The sequence below is a fragment of the Meriones unguiculatus genome, chromosome 4 (assembly GCF_030254825.1).
Source record: "Meriones unguiculatus strain TT.TT164.6M chromosome 4, Bangor_MerUng_6.1, whole genome shotgun sequence".
NCBI classification, from domain to species: Eukaryota; Metazoa; Chordata; class Mammalia; order Rodentia; family Muridae; genus Meriones; species Meriones unguiculatus.
In genome coordinates, this window is record NC_083352.1 from 102,260,173 (window position 1) to 102,280,780 (window position 20,608).

At 53.8% G+C, this 20,608-nt stretch overlaps 2 long non-coding RNA genes across 2 annotated transcripts; one reads left to right on the top strand and one right to left on the bottom strand.

Annotated features, from left to right (window-relative positions):
• Positions 1–372: 372 nt before the first annotated feature.
• Positions 373–15,711, bottom strand: LOC110554012 (uncharacterized). The gene is made up of 5 exons (XR_002476746.2): positions 15,029–15,711; positions 13,580–13,756; positions 12,732–12,820; positions 1,800–1,802; positions 373–486 (listed from the first exon to the last, which is right to left on the bottom strand). It is a non-coding gene; the product is annotated as an uncharacterized LOC110554012 (long non-coding RNA).
• Positions 15,432–19,459, top strand: LOC132653515 (uncharacterized). Its single transcript, XR_009591246.1, has 4 exons — positions 15,432–15,589; positions 16,739–16,848; positions 18,697–18,797; positions 19,350–19,459. It is a non-coding gene; the product is annotated as an uncharacterized LOC132653515 (long non-coding RNA).
• The last annotated feature ends 1,149 nt before the right edge of the window (positions 19,460–20,608 follow it).

Sequence of the window (20,608 nt, forward strand, 5' to 3'; positions counted from 1 at the left end):
CCAGCCAAGGCAAGAAGGAAAGGAGAAGAGCTGACAAGGTCAAAGACCTATGGACAGTGGCAGGGACCCTGAGCACCCCAGCAAGGATTTTAGGAGCACACATGTGAGACCAATGTCACACTTGTGCAGAGGCCTTGGAGTGGCACAGCTCACTGCCAAAGGCAAGCCAGACCCTGGTATCAGCTCCCGCAGGCTGGAGCCGAACTAGGTCAGAATCCCTGATTGGAAAGACTCACCAGCACAACTGGTGAAAATTTATGTTCTTGGGCTCCCGTCCTGTAGGGTCAGACTCAAGGGGCACCAGGGCCTGGAATCTGACTTCCGAATGAGGGTCTGAGGTATCCCAGGCTGGCCCAGGACTTGCAGCAATGCTGAGACTGGGGTCAACTCTCCGTCCAAGAGTGTCATCGCTGCATCTGATTGTGATCCCTATTACCCATGGCACTGGCCATTCAGACCCTCCCTTAGTACCCATATTCTCATCCCCTCCATGGGGAGAAAAAAAGATAGAGCCTGGAGCATTAAGGAATGCCAATCTACTTCCCAGTATGGGATCCCCTTCCTGCCTGAACCCCTTTTCCAGAAATCCCTATGGTGAGATGCCCCAGGCCCCCCACATAGTGAGATATTTGCTTGTTCAGCAAAACAGTGAAGATAGCACTCCCCTAAGCATTAAAAAACAAAAACAAAAAAAAGCTGGGCCTGACTCAGGCATGGCCAAGGGTCTCTCCTCACCCATGGAAGAGCCAGCCCATGGGCAACACCAGGTATTCCAATCCACTCTGAGCTGCTTGGGACTGACTGTGCCCCTGAGGGGCTTCTCACCTCTCTGAACACAGGATGCTCGCCTAATGGGTCCAGCCTGGCATGGCTGCTGATCCTCGCACACACGCTGGCCCTAGACACTAAGAGTCAGAGCACTGTGGGTGTCAGATAGATGAGGCAGGAAAGGGTGGCACTGTCCACATCTCTGTCCCTAGACTCCAGATGTGCCTTTGACCAGGTTGGGCCCCTGTTCCCAGTATGCACCTGTCCTGGAGATGTGCCCTGTCTGGAAATGTTTGGCCCCAAACCGGATTGGTTGCCCAGGAAGGAGGTGCGTGGTCAGGGACGTGACAGCCCTGCCTTACACGTCAAGGCTTAGACCGAAGGGCTAAAGACCAAGCGTGTTCACACGCATCTGGCCTGGGCAGCTTTTGATCTGATTTCAGTGGTGGGTGTGGCCCAGCATTCAGCGTGGGTGAGACCCACTCATTGCCGGTACAGCCCAGTGTGCGTGGTGACGCATGTGGCTCAGGACTCATGTCAGTAGGGCCCAGTGCTCAGAGTGGGTGTGGTCTAGTGACCATAGAAGTGTAGTCTGGTACTTATGGTCAGTGTGGCTCAGTATCTGTTTGAGGTGGGTGAGGCCCAGTGCTCACAGTGGTGGGTGCGGCCTGGTTCTCACCCAGGTGGGATATTTGACAGGGCATTGAAAACCATTCCAGTCTCTGCTCTTGGATGGGAATGGAGGCAGAGCAGACCAAAGCTACCCTTGCTTTCCTACCAGATCCTCTGTTTGGGGGTGGAGTTCTTCCCAGTCTCCCTTCTCCGGCAGTACTGAGCTCAACTCACTGTGTGGAAGTTTGCAAAACACCTCACCAAGGACAGCCCTCCATCAGCGTGCCCCTGGGGGTTTCAGGTTGAGGCAGATCATACAGAAAGCTGCCAACCTCACTACCAGCTATAAAGGACTCAGGGATGCAAGAGCCCACTAAAGACTGGCTGCACTTTCTTGCCTTCCCCTCATACAGCCTTACTCCCTTGTCCCCGTAAGGGACAGAGACTTACATGCGAAGAGAGGTGCCAGCTCTGTGCAGCATCAGGGTCCCTAAGCAGAACAACCCCATCCCTGCCACTCTGGGTAGGGGTTGGGGTTCACTCCTGGTAGGCACATTATTTGGAGGTCACCGGGCAGTAATGTGAGTGCTCAGAAGCCCCAGTCTCGAGTAGGGCCCTGCCGAAGAAGAGCTGCACGCGCATGAGGGTCCAAGCAGAGGCACAAGTGTCTGCACGTCAGCTAACTGCAGATGCACCTGTTGGTGATCTACCTCCCCTCCACGCGGGCGGCCCTGATCCTGCACGCGGGCGGCCCTGATCCTGCGAGAATTCTTACGTGGCCTCTGTGCCGCAGAACCACAGCAGAGCTCCTGTTCAGGGGCACCTCGCAGGGTTTTTCCCAGCAGCTCCAGGCACCACCATGTAGTCTGGAAAGTGGCCACCAGCTCAGCCACCCCCAATGCAAGATACTCATCCCTCAGGTCATTAGCAGAAAAATGGATGATACCTTCCAGGGCCCAGGGCAGCAGCCTTATGGTGGAACTGACTTAAGGGGGAAATCAGAGGTTTCTTGTACCCGAACCCCACCTGCCTAGGCCCCAGCACTCAGTTTTCAAGCAAAGCTCTGGTGTGAAAAGAACATTTATTTTCACAGCCACCTGGCAAATGACCTGGGCTGGGTCAGTCACAGCTTGGGGAGGTGTCGGCTTCCTCCTCCACTTGCCTGTGGTGGAGACAAGAGGATCCCGGATTCCAACCCAGGGCCACTCAGGGACCCAGGTGACGCACAGGACCTGGCTTCCTTGGAGCTGACCATGGCTGAGGCCTCCCTGCAGCCTTTGATGAGTTCTTGCTGTGTCCTCTGGCTGGACTGGACGGCGTGATCAATGCGCAGCTACAGCTGGTTGAAGGGGACCAAATCCATCCAACAGCTGATTTGGTTCCATTTTACCAGCTTCAGCAAAGCATTTGGCTTCTGATCCAGTGCGGGGAGTGACTCCAGGAAGAAGGTGACTCTGTCAGGCTGGTGTCCTGTCCCAGGCCCTCCCTGCTCCCAGAGCCCGTGCAAACTCAAGGGCTTTGGAGTTCTGCAGAGACTCGGTGTGAGGGGCCACATGTGCATTCAGAACCCCTCTGTGCCCCAGCATGGTACCCTAGCACCTCACTGGGAAGGGGGAAAGCAGTTGTTAGCTCTTATGCCCTTGGCTGGGTCCCACAACCTGTCTCTCACTTGCTATGGACTCACATACACCCCAGAATTGCCCAGTGTCCCTATCTGGTCACTTCTTTCTGGAATGTAGCCAAGACCACTAAGCCTCTGACACATGGACTCACATAGGGGCTTGAAGTCTTCACAGTTTACACCCTTGACCCTCCTGCACCACCCAGATGCGCTCTTGCTGTGTTTCTCTCAGCTAGCCATGGGCCCTGTGACTGGGCACCCAGCCTGGCTTATAGTGACCTTGGGGGCAAGGATAGATCAGACACTACACATGGCTTTGGGTTGGCAGAAACTGGAATATTCCAGAGCAGACTGGTTTATGCGGCATGAGAGGTGACAGGCCAGAAGAGGCCCAGTGTCCATGCTCTTGTCCTCTAGCCCTACCAACCTCTCACTTCACAGTTCTCACTCAGTGACTCAGAAGGTCACATTCCCCTTAAGAAAACTAGTGTCCAATGACACCCATTCACTGGGAACAAGAACATGAGGTGAGAATGTCCTCAGCGGCACAAGGAACATGATGTCCTCTCTCTCTCTCTCTCTCTCTCTCTCTCTCTCTCTCTCTCTCTCTGTGTGTGTGTGTGTGTGTGTGTGTGTGTGTGTGTGTCTGACTGTCTGTCTGTCTGTCTGTCTGTCCCCTCAGGGAATACCACCCATCCAAGAACTGTTGGGTAACCCCACAACCTCAGCCTCCACCAGGCTCACTCTAGCTTGTGTGTGCTGTGGCCTTCTCCAAGCATCTCTGCCACATAACCATCCCTAGAAAGAGCAACCCAGGGATGTCTTGATGTCCCCTGGAGTCACAGGGGTAGGTTCTGCCTTTCAGCCCACACAGATAGAGAGGGTCTTCCAGCCACCAGCCTTTGGCTTCACACATGACTCCCCTCTTTTTGTTCATGTACAGGGCAGGCACCAGGCTCCCAGCCTGCCCCTCCAGAACCAAATGAAAATGTTTCAAACCCTGAAGGGTCCTGGCCACACCCATCCCCTTATGCTGTCAATACAGCTGATGAAGTGGAAGATTTGACAAGAGGTAGAAGCAGCCCTGAATCGGACCCTGAGCCCTTAGCTACCGCGCTGGAGACCCAGGAAGAGAGCCACAGGTACTGTTGCCCTGAAGAGAGACCCAGGAAGAGAGCCACAGGTACTGTTACCCTGATGTGTCAAGCCCAAATCCCACTCCAGCGCAACTTCACATGTCCAACCTTTGGGCACAATTTCATTCTGCCAAGAAGCAGGGTCACAAGAAGATAGAGCTGACGTTCCCCTGTGAAGCCTTTTATTTCTGTCTGAATGTCACCAGAGTGAAGAAATTTCTCCCCAAAATGAACTGATCTCCCTGAACTCTTTGTGGGTATTATTTTCTTTTGGAACAACAACAACAACAAAAAAGATGCTCATAACACACAGCTACAAAACCTCAAGGACCCACGACTTCTCCACAAGACTCACCTTCTCCTAGACCCGGGCATTTACTTCACCCCAGAACTTCTAAATCCCAAGATGTCCTGCCAACTCCCACACTGTCACCTTTGTTCAGCTACCCTGCCCTCCCATACACATGGCATGAGAGGCTGGCCCCATCATAGTAAAGAGCACCTCTGCCACAGTGCACCGCTGCCCATGCGAGAAGACAAGCCAGCCGGCGGGAGCATGGTGGCCCTTCTGCCACGCCTGGCAGAGAGATACCTGGGACTGGTGACCCAGTCACAGTGAGGTTTGTCTGGAACCTACGTGCATGGCTTCTCTGGGAATCCCCTCTTTAATAGGCTTCCAAACTGAATGGATTGGGACTGTAGGTACTACTGGCTCTTGTTTGTTTGTTTACTTGCTTGGGTTTGTTTTTGCATTTTGCATTTTGCAGACGGAACAGTTTAAAAGGTTTAAAAACATCTGCTGATGGAGTCATCCTGCAAGGGAGAAGTATACTCAGCATTTTCAAGCAGCGGCAGATCTAGACATGGGTATTCACTGCTGAAAACACAGCAGCCCTGGTAAAATCAATGGAAAATTAGATGCCATAAAAGTGCAGTACATACTCAATTAGTTATAATTGGAGTAAATAGCAGTGAAGATAAAGATGAAGAAGGGAACACTTGCAGGCACACACTCAACGCTGGCAGTTCCGGGCACACAGGCTGGCCTCGCCCTCGCCCCTTGAGGTTCTGAGCAAAGCTGCCACCTCACCAGGAAGCCCTCCTGTATCTGCTCAGGGCCCAAGATCCCTGCTAGACCCTGCTTGGAGGTAACACAGCAACCCAGAGAATCAGAAGCCTTAGCAAACCCTCAGCAGGACTACGATTGTCATTCCCAGCTGTCTATCCCAGGTCTGACCTTTGAGACTGAAAATGACCTGAGACTCTGGAGTAAAACTCTCCAAACTAGACCGAACTAGGGCTTTCTGGGGCTCATTTCCCAACATGAAAAGTGGGGGGGGGCATCAATGGGTTTAACGGGCTTGTGCCTAAAGGCCAGCCCTGTGTGGCCAGTCATTTCCACACCTGTCATGGCTCCACAGGTGACCGCTGGCTATATGGCCAACAAGGACAGTGAGAGGGTGGCCCTTCATCTAGCACCTTCAGCTTCACCTCAGGATGTCAGGAATATCAGGGAGAAATGCAGAGCCACCCCCAGGGGTATGTGCCACTTGCCCTAACACCGTCGGCAGGATGATCCTGCATGAAATCACAATACCAGACACTTCTGCTCAGGGACAGCCAGTGCCTAGCCACACGTGTAGCTAGCCATAGGGGAGGTACAGAGTGGGTTCAGCTGTACCTGTAGCCAGAGCTCTCACAAGGACCTAGGGGCCTGGCTGGGGGACCCTGCAGCCTCCCACACCAGCACCACCAGTTGGACTAGGAGGGGGTAGCACCCTAGCCAATGGCAGGTTCCTGTCCCCGCCCTGTCCCTGCCCTGTCCCCACTCCCACCTCAAGAGAATGCCACCAACTCCTGCTTGGTGCTTTCTGTGTTTTCTCTCTGTGGAGCTTGTAAAATTTAAGCACCAATAATCTAATATTTCTCTACACGACAATATTGCCCACTAGCAAGCTGATTCACCACAAAATTAATATTTAACTGTATATCGTGGCTCATCATTAAAATAGATAGTAAAGAATTACAGACAGCCCAGTGGTGTGAGTGACCCTGGCCAGGGATGCTGCTCGGGAACTTTCTGGAAGTTCTGTTTGAGGGTACCAAGTCCCATGGGGCAATCTAAAAAAAAAAAAAAGCCATAATTAAAAAGCAAGAGGAACTCTTACCCCACAAACAGCACCATTTCTTTGTATCAGCGCTGCTGACTCAGCCAAATACCACCAAGCCCCATTCAGCCCAAATCTATAACTTTTCTGTCTGTTCAAAAAACGTATTTTTTTTTTCTCAACACTGATAAAAGTTTAATACAGAGTTGCTTGGGTTTTTAATAAACTTGTCAACAAAGGAGCATGGCAAATTGATGAGACCCTTTCTGGAGATAAATTTCACCTGAAATAGACCGGCAGAACGGGGGGCAGGCAGAGGAGGCAGGGGTGGGAGGGGACACAGAATTGTTTTGCTGTTCTTTGCAAAAATCAAAAGACTGTGTGTGTGTGTGTGTGTGTGTGTGTGTGTGTGTGTGTGTGTGCCTTATTATCTCAAAGATAGGGCTGTCATAATCACTGATTCTATTTAAAGAAAAAACTGGATAAGAACTCAGTCCTGGAACCTGGAGGTTAGGGAGAATTTCTGTCCTAAAGGACTGATATGTCCCAAGATGAGAAAAAGTATGGCTTGTCAACAGAGAGCCCAGCTAACGCTCCTGCAGTGGGTAGGGCAGGTGGGTCCCATGTATGTACTGTACCCATCTTCCTGCAGAGAGAGAGAGACCCTGCAGCTACCAGAGCTCAGAGCCTGGAATTCAGACATGCAGCTGAGGTGTTCCATGGGACACCATGGAAGGCCCAGGAAACACACAACAATGCCCACTGTTCTCTAACCTCTGTCATGTTCTCACTCTCCCTATGGATTGGGGAGGTCTCCCAGGATCCAGAGCGTGAGAGTGCACCCTGCATTTGAGGGGAACCAGATGAATGTTTTACCCCTCATGCAGGCATGGTCTCGCGACGTGAATCGTGCCATTAGAAATTCACTTGCTGAGGCAAAAGTGAGCCAAGTTTCGGAAGGGGAACTTCAGAATGTGATCTGTGGAGACCTCAAAGCAGGGCTCTCAGGACACCCTTACAGCAACTTGGGCCTGCCACAGGACTGAGTCCAAGGTAGTAGGACCAGGACGTCCCCTGAACCAGCTCCAAGAACTGGGACTCTTCCTCTTCTGCCCTCATTCAGTGAGCGGAAACTGCACTGTGCCCTTGAGAAGCGAGGAGAGGAAGCCAGCAGATCCCACCTGGACTCAACTGCCTAGAAAGGGGCACATGAGGAGAAATACCTAACGCAGAGCTCAGAGCCACACCCAGGCTACAGCTGCTGACTGGGGCCACTTAGGGGGCAACAGGGCTCAAGGGGGCACTCCTGGGCCTCTACAGCCCCGAGTCACCCAAGTGCAGCCCTCTCCAACAGGACAGCTGAGAATGCCGGCTATTTATACCAGCCATGACATGGACAAGACTGGGGAGACACACACAGCCCTGTGGCCATATCTGGGCATGACTGAGGGCACATGGGGCTGCCAGGAGGACGGGGTCCAGGTGGCACATCTGCCCTGGATGTCCTTCAGCCTCACAATGTCCCCACGAAACCCCCATGACGGGCTCCAGGACAGCTGCCCTCTCCCCTTCTTGCAGTTAAAAATACTCTAGCTCACTGTCCCATTTCTCCTGAGTCTATCCCACATGCACTCATGCACCTGCCCACATGTCTGCCCAGCACCACTGAGGAGTCACCGTTCCTACCCCCGCTCCTGGCTTGGCCTCAGGGAAGGGGACGCTGGATTTTCAACCACTTTGGGGGGGGCCCTCCTGGCCGGGGAACACCCAGCACATCAACATTAGGGCCTCTTCGCTGTCCTCTCTCCAGGTGGACAGGGCAGGCCTGGGAGGCCTCTGTGCCACTGCCTTTGTCCCTTCCCATCACCCACAGTTGTAAAGTGTGGGGCTGTCCCACCTAGAGGGTAGCAGACCTACCCCGGAGCCTCAGGAGACTTCTGGAACCCTGGAGACACCAGCCAATGTCAGCCAACGTCACATCTGTTACTATGGCCACTTCACGGAAAACCCACCCTGCCTGCAGATCTGAAGATCTGTTGTAGATGGCCTCTCATCTCTGCCCTTGAGACGCACAGCCCTGCATGTGCCTGCAGCTGCGGCTGCACTGCAGCAACCAGCAGCAGCTCTTCAGCAGCCTGTACCGTTCCAGCTGCTGTAGCTGCTGCCCCTCCCACTCACTGAGCAGCACCGATCTTCCCAGGGTCACAGCCAGCCTTGAACTGGGAGTGCTGAGAACACCTCCCTCACGGGATAGCCAGCAGCCTCCTTACAGAGCCTTCCAAACCCAAACTTTACTTGGCCAGGTCCTGAGCCCAGGAAGGAGCAGCCAGCAGAACATCTGAGAACTGCTTGTACCCACCCCCTTTGCTCCCTTCCCTGCCTGAAAGCCACAGCTGCCCCTTTCCAAGTGTGATGCACCCAGGACGCTGGGGCTGAGTGGCCAGGGAGCGGTTCTTTATAAAGCCAGGTGTTCTCACCCTACAGCCTACTTCTACTGGCCCACACCGCAATCGAGTTACACACCCCCATCCCCAAGGAGGATGCCGTGGCCATGGACATCAAGCAGGGAGCAGCACTGTACTGCAGAGTGAGACCTTCTGCAAACAGAAGTGCATGGCTGCTGAGTCAGCACAAAGCCTTGCAGAAGGCTGGCTACCCTTTCTGCTAAGGTGGCAGCGATTAACTCGATCGTGCACACCTCCCTCCCTCCTCCTCGCCAGCATCTTTGTCATCGTGCCCCGGTGGCCCTGATCCTAAAGATTACTCAGGTCCCTTCCCTTCGGTGTGGGTGTGAGATGCAGTTCTAACAATGTTCACTTGGATTGACTTGGACTACGGCAGCTAAAAGACCCACCCTGCAGTCACTCTAACCATGCTCACTAGCGTTTATTCCTCAGTGCCACTCTTCACATGAGGTCAACAGTTCTGATTGAGATTGCTGAGGAACCCTGCTAGGGCTTCACCAGGCCAGCACACACTCTGAAGTGCTTGTGCCATAAAACGCTTTATCGCACTCGAGGATGGCAGTATTTATTTAGCTGGAGTCACTATCAGACCCCCACCCCCCTTTAGAGAGGTTAGCACAGTTTACATGGCCACTTGGCTGAAAAAAAAAAAAAAGGAAAGGAAAAAAAAGAGATATTTGGTGACACGTGCACACACTCACACACGTATGCACACTCTCACTTAGACACTCGTGTGGCTCAATCCAGCCTTCAGACTGTTCAGTCCTAAATCTCAGTTCAGTCCTGGGACCCCTGAACCTAGGGGAACCATGATGCTTTAACCCTCTGCTCTCTCAGCAAAGTTCAGGCCCCACGACCTCTGTTCCTGGCACAAATGTCTCCAGCACATTCTGGAAGCTGAAGAGCTCCAGGTGGTGCATCCCTGTTCTAGTGAACTCAGAAAAAGGAGTCCAAGCCTTCCCACAGCTGCATACTCTTTTGAGTCTCCAACCTGCTAGGCAAGTCCCAGGTGGTGAGGTGTCCCCTTTGCTCCAGATGAGCCTCATCTGGGCTTAATCTTAATCTCTTTGAATCTCTTTGAAGCCCAGCCTTTGGCTACATGTCTGGAATGGCATCCAAAGTAGGAACATCCATGTGAGAATCTCTGTCCCAACCTACCCATCTCACCTCTCCATCCCATGTGAAAATTCAAAGACACCAAAGAAGGCCATCTTGGCCCAACTGCATAGCATGATGGTTTGGAGTCGCTCTCCAGTCCGTCCTGTGAAAACTCCTGCACCGGATGTAACAACCACACACCTTCACAAGTGTCACCATGGAATCACCATCATATATGCCGGGGATGGGGGCCACACCTGCAGGGAGGTGTCCGAGGGTACTCATTTTCAATTCAGCGGGTAGAAAGCACTGAGGTGATTTATAACCAAGGAGGCTGAGGCTCGCTCCCTGCAAACTCTCTAGTTTTACTGCTCAGTCAAACCTAATTCCAAAACACTAAGGCTTTTATTTAAACACCACATCCTGCAATAAAGCTTTAATGTATGACAGACGTATCTAGCGGAAGACAGTGGTGTGCCCGTGGCCTCTGGCAGCTTCAGCGGCCACACACCGGCTGTTTACCTCCCTGTGGCCGGAGCTGGAATCAAGTAGAGCCTAGATGACCTTCCGGGGTTATGAAGCACTGACCACTCTGGGGCCAATGACCAAAGAGCAGGTAGTGCCAAGGACAAGGCTGCCTTCTCATTGCCACACCCTCCGCACACATGGACGCAGACATCGGGAGAGAATGCAGCTTCCAGAAGGAAGACTCAAAACTTGGAAATGAACCCTTGACTGTGGAGACCTCTAGCCCCCTCAATGACAGTCACCCCAAGAACACCCAGGATAGAAGCCACCTGTGAGCTCAGCTCTGTCCTGGCACTTGGTATGGGGATCCTCAGCTTGGACTCAGCTGCTTAGATCTCCTGGCTGCCCAAGCCCCAACACTTGGAGCTGACAGAGGGGGGCCTGCCGCTCCTCCCAGTCGCACTCCTGCCAAAGGTCAGAGTGCAGGACATAAGAGGGCACCTGCCACACACAGCTGAGAGGGCCAACTGACAACAGCATCCACACTCTCACATGCTTATGAGAAAGAGCCCCCCAAGCCCGTGGAGGAGACGCCTTATGTGGGAATGCTGACTCCAGCCAGGTCGCAGACAGCCTCTACTCGGAGGCCCAGAAATGAAGCCAGGCAGATACCAGTGACAGACAGCCGGCCTCCTGCTACACCCAGAGCCCTTTGCCCTGCATCTACCTGAACAGGGACTAGGTCTGTGGGGAGGGCTTGGAAGACCCTTTCTTCCTCTCCTGGGACCCAAAGTTGTCAACCCAGCCCTTTTTTTCTGGCCAGACCAGCTGTTAGCAAAGCAGGCAGGACAGGACTCCTAGGTCACACGTGGACTGGTCAGTAGAAATTTGGCTAGTCTTCCCAACAAAAAGGCTTCAGGTTCAATTTGGTGAGAAAGTGGAATGGAATAATGCTGAGACTCTGACGGGGGAAGCTGGGATAGAATGGGCCTGTAGAGTCGGGAAGATGAAATAGCCTAGGCCCCTGGGTTTGGCTACTGGGCCCAGGGTTCCAGAATGGGCCCCAGGGCCAACTCCTCCACCCAGGCTAGGACAGATTCATACCCTCGGCTCCCTTTATCCTAATCATCATGGATACCAGATCACCAGGTGAGTCGAGCTGAGACTGTCAGTGCGCACATACAGGTAAAGAATTGTCTCCGCACAGAGCTGTCCACCTTCCCCCCTCTCCCCTCCTCCCGCCAACATGCCCTGTGACCCAGGGACCAGACGAGAGACTCATCCCTCAAAAGCTTTGGCCACGTGGCTGGCTACCAAAGTCTCTCCCCTCTTTGCACATTCCCCCCTGCAGAGCACAGCCTTTCAGAACTTGCTGCCTCTCCCGGTGGCCTGAGCAGCTCCTGCCCCACTCCCCACACCCTTTCTGCTGGAGAGCCCTCCTTCAGGGCACAGCAGGGCCCACTGCAACTCCATTCCCAAGCCAAGCTCCCACACCCCCAGCCCCGCTGGCCCCACTCGGGACCCCAGGCCTGCCAGAGGGCCGCCTCCCTCTGCCGCAGTCAGCACACTGAATATTTAATGTCTGACAGCACTTCCACCTGCTGACACAGGCAAAGTGGCAGAACAATGCCGACAGGGACACAGCCAGTCCCCTTCCAGTGGCCTCCCAAGGCCTGTCCATCTCCCACTCTGAGCAGCCATCCACGGGACATGGGCCACCCCTCAGTCTGGCGAGAGAGTTCCTAGCCTGAAATACATACTTCTTTACATTCCATAGCTTAGCAGGTCCATATGGGCATATAAAGAAGTATGTGTCCCAAGCAGGTAGTTCAGTGTGCCCAGGAATGCGGCCCCTAGAAGTGGCCCACCACAGGCTGACCCCATTTGGTGTTTAAAAAAAAAAAAAGAGGAAGAATTCCCACCAAGTTCTAAATGTTAAAGTTGCCCATGCCAGGTCAGAACCCGCTCCCCACCCCCACTGACTCTTCTGTGTTCACCTCTCCCAACTCCAAACCCTCTCTGCCCGTGTCTCGGTCTCTCGCACATGTGCACACTTGGTAAAGGAGATTGGAACCAGACAGGGCATGCTGGAAAGTCTGGAGAATCCTTTTCTCCCCAACCGTTGCTTGTTTTCCCCTCCACGGAAAAAGACGGGAGTTCTCTCCCACTCTGCCCAACGGAGAGAAGTCACATCCCGGAGTCTGAGAAGCAGCACGCGACCTCTGACAACATCTCCCCTCTCCTTCCTGCCCACCTTGTCACCACCAAGGACAGAGAGGATGGGGTGTGGAGACAGACCTCAGGAGCAGCTCCACCCGCGGGCCATCAGGTACCCAGCACCCTACACCAAGGACCAGACACATCATTTTCCTGGGATCTGAACAGCCCTGCTCCCTCAGGACAGATGAGGACAAGCAATTTCTGGAGTCTCCAGAAATGAATCAAGGGGGCTTACCTGGGCAGATGATGGCTTCCCTGGAAGGACCCTGATGAATTCTCTTTCCCAAAATGAGAGTCCCTGAGAGGAGGCCTCAGTGCCTCTTTCTTTGAAGTGAAGGAGAAAGATGGTGATCTTGAAATTCCACATCCCCACAGTGTGTCTAGGAGCTACTAGGAGGTGACCTGCTCATGGCCAGCAATTCAGGGCTCGGCCTGAACTGGCCTGAGAGCTGATGCCCAGCCAGTGAGGAGTCTTTCTACTCTGCCCACCTCCTTCTTGGGTCCCCTCCACTCTTCTGTATCCTCCCGGTGACCTGTGATCACCAGGCTGAGCTGCCTCCATCCCTGCCACGCAGCATAGCCACCTGAGATGATGGTGAGGAACCAGTCCACGTGAAAATTTCAGAGGTCATCCCTGAAGGGCTTGTCCCTCACCTGGTCCATCCAGCTTCTGTCAGTCCATGATCAGTGGTAGTTTGTAGCTAAACAAAGGGGCTTCCCTCCCGGGCTTGACAATCCCTGCCGCACCAACTTCTGAGGAAGGTATAGGTAAAATTTAAAAGTACAAGGGAAATGCTTGGGAAACTTAGTTGTATTTTGTTTCTCCTCTTGAGTTTGAGATCTCTCTGGAAGTAAAGTGGAGGCTCCCTTCTGCCCTCTACTAACTTCCACACCCAGAGTGAGATAGAAGGAAAATCTGAAAAGCAGAAAGATGGGCAGGACTTGGAGGTCAGATCCTCAAGAGTGGGAAAGGAGGCCATTCTCAGACTGAGGGAGAGAAGGAGAAGGAAAAAAGGGAGGGGGAGAATAGAAGAGGAGAAGGAGGAGGAGGAGGAGGAAGAGACTCACATGCTAGGGGCTCACCATCACCCAAGGTGAGCCTGCGGGTAAGGTGCTCGAACCCTGGAACAGGTGTCCCTGCTGGTGTCTACCTACAGAGAGGGCGGAAGATACCCACTGCAGGAGGAGCTGGGCTGGTGCAAACACAGAGGGTCTGGCTGGGGTCGGTTCTGGTGTGGGGCTGCAGGGCCGTCCCAGTGCCTGAAAGAACGCAGTTCTTCCTTGTCAGCAGGATGATGTCTGTCTCTGGCATGACCTGACCAGCCCCGTGCCTGTGAGGAAATACCCCAGAGAGCACCCAGACTAACCAGCTGCTGGGAGGGCCCTGTCTCTGCAGAGCCTGCAGCATGCAGAGGTCCCCTGGTTGTGACAGCTGCAGTCAGGCAGAATGGAGAGAGGACTGGGGTGCTCAGAAGCACCCTCACACAGCAAGAATGAGCTGCCTGGCAAGGGACAGTAACTGTGCCCATTTTCCACGTGGCGCTAATTTTTCATTTCCACAGAGCCAAGGATAAAAAGGGCAGCCAGTACAGCAGGCTCAGCTTCCAGCTTCTGGGGGTGCCCCTGGCCGCTGACCCTGGCTCCCACTTAGGCTCCCTGAGAACTCTGAGAACAGATATCTTAGCCCTGTGCCCCACCTCCCAGGTGTCCGTATGATGGTGTCTATATGTCAAACAGAAAGTTGGGGGGGAGACCAGAAGATCAGAAGTCAACTCAGTCTGAGCCCACATTTTCAGGAGCTGCTCATTCAGAAATGAATAAGAGTGACTACTCAGAAAGTTTCCCACCTTGACAGAAAAGTAGTATCAGCCACCTCCAAGCAGACCCCCATGGCAAGTAGAACTGGCGTCTGGGGCGGGGCCTCATCCAGAGTCCTTCCACTGCGAACACTAGCTCGGCCCTAACCCCAAACCCAGCTCCAGCCCCTGGATGCCTGACACAGCACCCCTCTGATCCTGGCAGGGCTGGGAGAGCTTCAGAAATCCAGAGTCCCAGCCCACGACAGCCTTGTCAGCGCTCCTCAGGAATCCCCGACCCCCAAGGCACTGATAGTCGTGGCGGCAAGTTCCAAGGTAAGTTTGGCCACAATCTCTGCTATTGCACTCAGCTGGTTAATGTATTTCCTCAGCTTCCGTGCCAACCCCCAAGAACAGCGGGCGCCATCCACCCTGCCCTCCACCAAGCATCCAGGGGCGCTGCTTTCTTGCAAAAAGCCGTATGTCAAAGTTCCTGCATCCCGGTTGGACGCGCCCTCTCAACCCTCCCAGCCCTGCCGGCTGCTGGCTCTGCAGTTTTCCAAATGTGGATGATGCCGGGAGCCAAGAGAAAACTCCAGGCACCCCTTGGAGCCACGCGGCACCAGCACCCACAGCACCCACCTCACCGGAGGGCACACCCCCACCACTGCCGATAAGTTTTCAGGGGCTTTCCTAGCTGGTGGGCAGCGGAAGCAGCCAGCTGAGAGGGACTCACCAGGGAGCCCTGGGCGCCCCTCGGGCTGGGCTGGTGACCGCGGCAGCAGTGGCGGCGGGCGCAGGGTCGCGGCTCCCCGGGAGATGCTGCAGCAGCGGCAGCGGCAGCCACCTCCTCCCGGAGCCAATCGCAAATGCAGGGGTGGGGGCGGGCCGGAGCTCCCGTTGCGTCCGCACTTGGTGGGGGGGTGGGGGCAGAGAGAGAAAGAAGACACCAGGCACCCCGACTCCGCACCCCTGCCCTTCCCCCAGCCCTCCTGCAGCAGCGCAGACTTAGCAGCAGGGAAATCTTGAGAGAGAAGGAGGAAGAGGGAGAGGGGAGGGGAGGGGAAGGGAAGGGAGGGGAGAGAAGAAGAGAGAGGAGAGAGAGAGAGAGAGAGAGAGAGAGAGAGAGAGAGAGAGAGAGAGAGAGAGAGAGAGCGCTGATGCAGAGTTAAGGAGGCAGAGCCCAGCTGCACACCTTGCCCGGCCAAAGCTGCAGGAAGCTCCTGCACCCTCAGCCCTGGCGGTACCAGGTAGAGGTCAGAGCAGAACAAAAGGGAAAAAGAGAAAGGCCCCGCGGGTATGCACGCTCACACATGCACGCAGCCCCACAGGCCAAGATTCATGCATGCAGGGGGAGGGGAGGGCAGAGCCCGGATGGCCTGACCCGACGCTGGTGGGGCAAGGGGCCCTTGGATCAGGAGCGACCTCACCTTGGCAGTTCTTATATACCCCGCCAAACATCCCAAACACGCGGCCCAGCCAAGTGGCCCCCCTCGGGCTGTGCGCCCTGACCATATTTAGTCAAGCAGGGGAAAAAATAGCCTGTCAGCTGGGCCGAGGCTGGCCAGGCAGCAGGGAGCAGGGTGGGAGCCCCGGCACCATTGACAGCGGTCCTGGGCTGCCCCGTCCCCCTTCCAACCCCTCCCTGACCAGCCTGCCACCGGCTGTCCCTGTCCGAATCCCCCTGCTATTTTTAGCTAGGCCCAGTACAGAGGTGCCTCCTCCCCAGTGGGCACTGGCCTCTCTCTGAGGCCACACCAGCCCATTCCTCAGAGTGCCCTGGGGAGACTGGAGTTACTCCAGGGAGCTGGGTCCAGGGCGGGTGGAAGATGGGTGCCTCCCTGGCTTTCGTCCCCTGAAGGCCCAGCTGGCCCAGGGCCTCAGTGTCTCCAGAGCGATGCATTTTTGCTCAGAAGTAGGGTTTGGTCAAGTGGCAAGAGAGTCACCAGCTTTCCTGAGGGTCCTAAGCCAACCCCAGGTAATGAGAATTGCAGGTCACCTTGAGCAGCAGACAAGGTCAACTCACTTGTCACTCCTACCGCCTCCAGACCCTGACATCAAGGGTGTGTAGCTAGAAGATCCCATACCCACAAAAGTGAATAACTGGCAATGGCTCCATTCTGGCTCCCACCTGGGGTTATATAAAAGACATAGCTTGGGAACATGGCCCCACTGGGCAGGGACTCAGAGTCTAGCAGCCTGGGGACTGGCCAACTACTCCCTTCCAGCAGCGTGACATTGAGCAAGTCTCTACCACCCCGCTACTGCGAAGTACAATGACAACAAACAATTGAGATGACTTGGGAACTATTGGCGAAGGGCCTGAAGCAGGCCCCACAGTGGGCGTGAGGGCTCCTACTGGCAACGCTCTGCACAGAGCACGGGCATCCAAAGGCTTCCTTCTGGTTTGGAATCCGCTCACAAACCTCCTTCCTCCTGTATTTAGGAAGTGTCCTCTCTGTACTGGCCAGTATTCGGGAGTGTGATTATTTACATCTTCCAAGGAGACACCTGTGAACAGCCTGCCTCCACTCAGGCCACCTCCCAGCCGGTGAGGTAAGGGCACCCCTTCAGCTTCACTCCCAGGCTCTTGGTCGCCCTACAGGAAAGGACACTAACCAAGTCCGGTCTTCAGAGGCAAGAGAGAGGTGAAGCCATATCACACAGATGAGAGAGCTGTACCACACAAGAGAGAAATGAAGTCACCACACAGGCTGGCTGTGACCTGGGTCACAACCAAACAGGGAGAAGCAGAAAGGAGGACCCCATTGCTGGCTAAGCTGGGGTGGGTACAGAGCTGCAGAATGTACCCAGTGTGCCAGGGCTCACAGGCCATAGGCTCCCAGAGAAGGTATAGTGAGCAAACTGCCCCAAATCCTCCCCCCGCCCCAGGACACAGCCAAATGATAAACTCTTGCAAAGGGAAGCCCTGGGTCCAGCTTCTGGACTCTTGGGACCTCGCTGTCCACATGTAAGGGGGCCAGGCAACTCCTCACAGAAGGCAAGGAGAAGTTCATCTAGGACCACCATGTTACCTTAGGTCCCCTCAATACTGCATGTGTGATTTGGCATGGCAGAGCAAACCTATAATCTCAGCATCCAGGGGGTGGAGTTGCCAAGAGTTTGAGGCCAGCCTGGGCTATGCTGAATCCCAAGCCAGCAGGAGCTACAAAGCAAGACTCAGCCCCAAAATAAATAAATAAGCAAATAAATGAATTGTGCCCATGATGACGTGGGTGGCTGGGAAGTACTCCAGAACAGTCATCCCCAACACACTCACCTCTGAGTCTCTCAATACCTGTTTATTGGCTTGAAGAATTAAATGAATGAATGATGGATGGATGGATGGATGGATGAATGACCTAATCAAATCAACTGACTGAAACATTGATCACAAGACGACTAGGGCATGGTGGGGCTGCGTTCTCTGGCCAGAATCCTGTTTCTGTGAGTTTGGATGGGTATCATGTGAGGGGAGCAGCACAGGGCCCAGGATGGTTCATCTCAGTCAGATGTAGCAGACGCTTCCCCACAGCTGTGAGGGGTTCTTACAGAGACTAGCCTATATCTGGGGAACCTTTGGTCACCCACAATGAGGCAAAGCCACTGAGATCCTCTATGTTCCATCCAGTGAGTTCTCGGGACCAGAATTTTCATGGATTTTGTACCTCAGCAGGGGCCAGCCACCAAGCCTGGACAAGCCACCCCTGTCCTCCACCCAGGAGCAGGAGTTGGTTGTACCTGATCGTTCTTGCCCAAAATCCACTGACACTGAGACTAAGCAGTGTCAAACCCGTCTTGTCCTGGTACCCATGAACACACAGCTCTCAAGAATGGTGGACACTTATTTCTTCCTCAGGAAACAGGACGGAGGAGACACTGCTCCCATCCAACCCCAATTCTTCACTCCAACCTGACCATTCCACACGAGTGAAGCCACTTCAGGAAATAGACAGCTTCTTCAATAGTAAGATCTTAGTAAGTCCAGGCTACTGCTCTCCTAGGCACATGTCTAACAGGTATCTGCAGCACCATCCACAGCACAAACAGAACAACCCATATCCACCGATGACCAGGGAACAAAACATGACAGAATGACAGGATGGAATATTATTTGGTCATAAACGCCAAAGCATTGCTACATGCCACGACTCTTGAAAATATGACATGGAGCCAACGTAAGGAGCCACGCACCGTGAGAGTGCTGAATGTGAAACTCCTAGAATAGAAAAGCCCGGGGATAGGCAGGAGGGGTTGCCCACAGGATGCAGGTCTCCTGCAGATGACAAGATATTCTAGAGGAAGTCAGAGGTAACAGTTGCACAATGTTGGGTGCCATAGGTACTGTCTCTCTTCAAAATGGTTCCTTTTATCTTTGTTTGTTCTGTTTTCCTTTTGAGACAGGGTTCTCATGCAGCTGGGGCTGCCAGCAAGCTAACTGTGTAGCTGAGGATGACCTTGAACTTCTTACTCCCGTCTCCACCTCTGGAGTGCTAGGATTACAGGTATGAATGTTGCCCCCAGCTTGGTGCCTTTATCTTACATGAATTTCTCCTCAGTTGAAAAATAGACAAACCTAGCTCAAGGCCTTGCCTACCCTCTCTCCCTGCTGACTTCCATCCCTGGGTTCAGGAATGCCCAGGCCTGGGCATGAGTACCTGTATCTTCGAGGGCCTATTGATAGTGTTCTTGGGGACATTCCCCATGATCCTATATGCAAACCCCATTTTCCCAACTCAGTCCTGTCTAGAGCCGGAACATGCTGCGAAACGGACAGAAGATTGCTCTCCTCTCCTCAAGAATGCTCCAGAACCTCAGGCCATGCCTCTGTGTGTGATGGTCAAGCTTCCCTGTCAACTTGTAGGATTTAGAATCACTACAGAAACGTACCTCTGAGCATATCTGTAAGAGCATTTCTAAAGAGGTTTAATTGAGGTAGAAAGGCCCACCCTGAGTGTGGGCAGCACCATCCTGTGGGCTTGAGGCCCATGTGCTGAGTAAAAAGGAAAAAGTGAGCTGAGGAGCAATACTCATTTCTCTCTGGGTCCTGACCTCAGATGCAGTGTGATCAGCCTCCCTCTTCTGCCACCACTCCTCCTCACAGGATGGACTGCATCCTCAGACTATGAGCCAACAGAAGCCCTTCCTTCAATAACCCCTTTCCAGGTATGTAGTCATAGTAAGGAGAAACATAACCACTGTTATGTTATGTTTCAGCAGAAGGGGTTAATCTGAGGAATTAGAGATGGTCCTGGATCATCCTTACAGGAGAAGGATAGCTAGAGATATGGGAGTACACTTCGCTACTGGCTTTGGGTGGAGGAAGGAATCAGAAACGGAAAGCTGCATGGTCTAGAAGCTGGAAATCGATGGGCATAGACTCTCCTGAAGCCTACAGGGGGAGTCAGCTGACATTAGGCTTCCACTTCCAGCCTATAAGAAAGTAACTAGGCATTCAAGCACCAAGTGTTTGGCCATATGTTCCAGCATCATAGGCCACTCTGCCCTGTGACTTTTCAGGGAGCCCTCCCAATGAGCAGAGCCAGAGGTCCACAAGGACCCTGCCCTGAGACTCTCCACAGCCCGCACACATGGTAGCATCAGCTTTCCTGTGCTCTTGGGTCCTCACCAGCAATACCCAGCATGCCCATGCTGAATTCCAAGGGAGCCAGGCAGGAAGATATGTTCAAAGAAGGTTTCTGGGCAGCAGGGGGGGGGGGGGTACCTGTCAAGGAAAAAGACTGACTTGATGATGACCTCAGGGTACTCCTTCCCTTGTCCTGTGGCTATGCCTATGGACCAATTTTCTGTGCTGACCTAGCCTGGGCCTGGCTTGGGTGTGGGTACTGGCTCCATAAGCAAGCCAAGACAGTGGGGAGATAACCTGGCTCCATGCAGATCCATGATTTCACTCTGCCAATGTCCGCACTATACCATCTGTGGCTCTGTCCAGGATGGCCAGGTGGTCAACAAAAGCCAGGAGTGGAAGCAGGTGTAGGTGCAAGGTCACAAGCCTGGAAGCCTATCAGGGACCTGATGCTGCTGCTAAAAGTGGGGTCCCTGGTGGGTATCCACTTGGCATGCTTGGCCTGTGTTCAGGACTTCCAAGAGCTTTTAGGAGACCCATGAGCACTAGGAGTCCTGACAGACGGTGGAGACTGTAGCACTGCCCAGTGTCAACTAACCACCACCCTGGAATTCGTGGTATACACTCATGCCATGAAGCATCTCTGGTGGGGAAAGCTTGTTTGTGCCAGTGTGGTCTATGGAGCAGAGTGGTAAGTGGAAAACACATGAGCATGAGGCATCATCATCA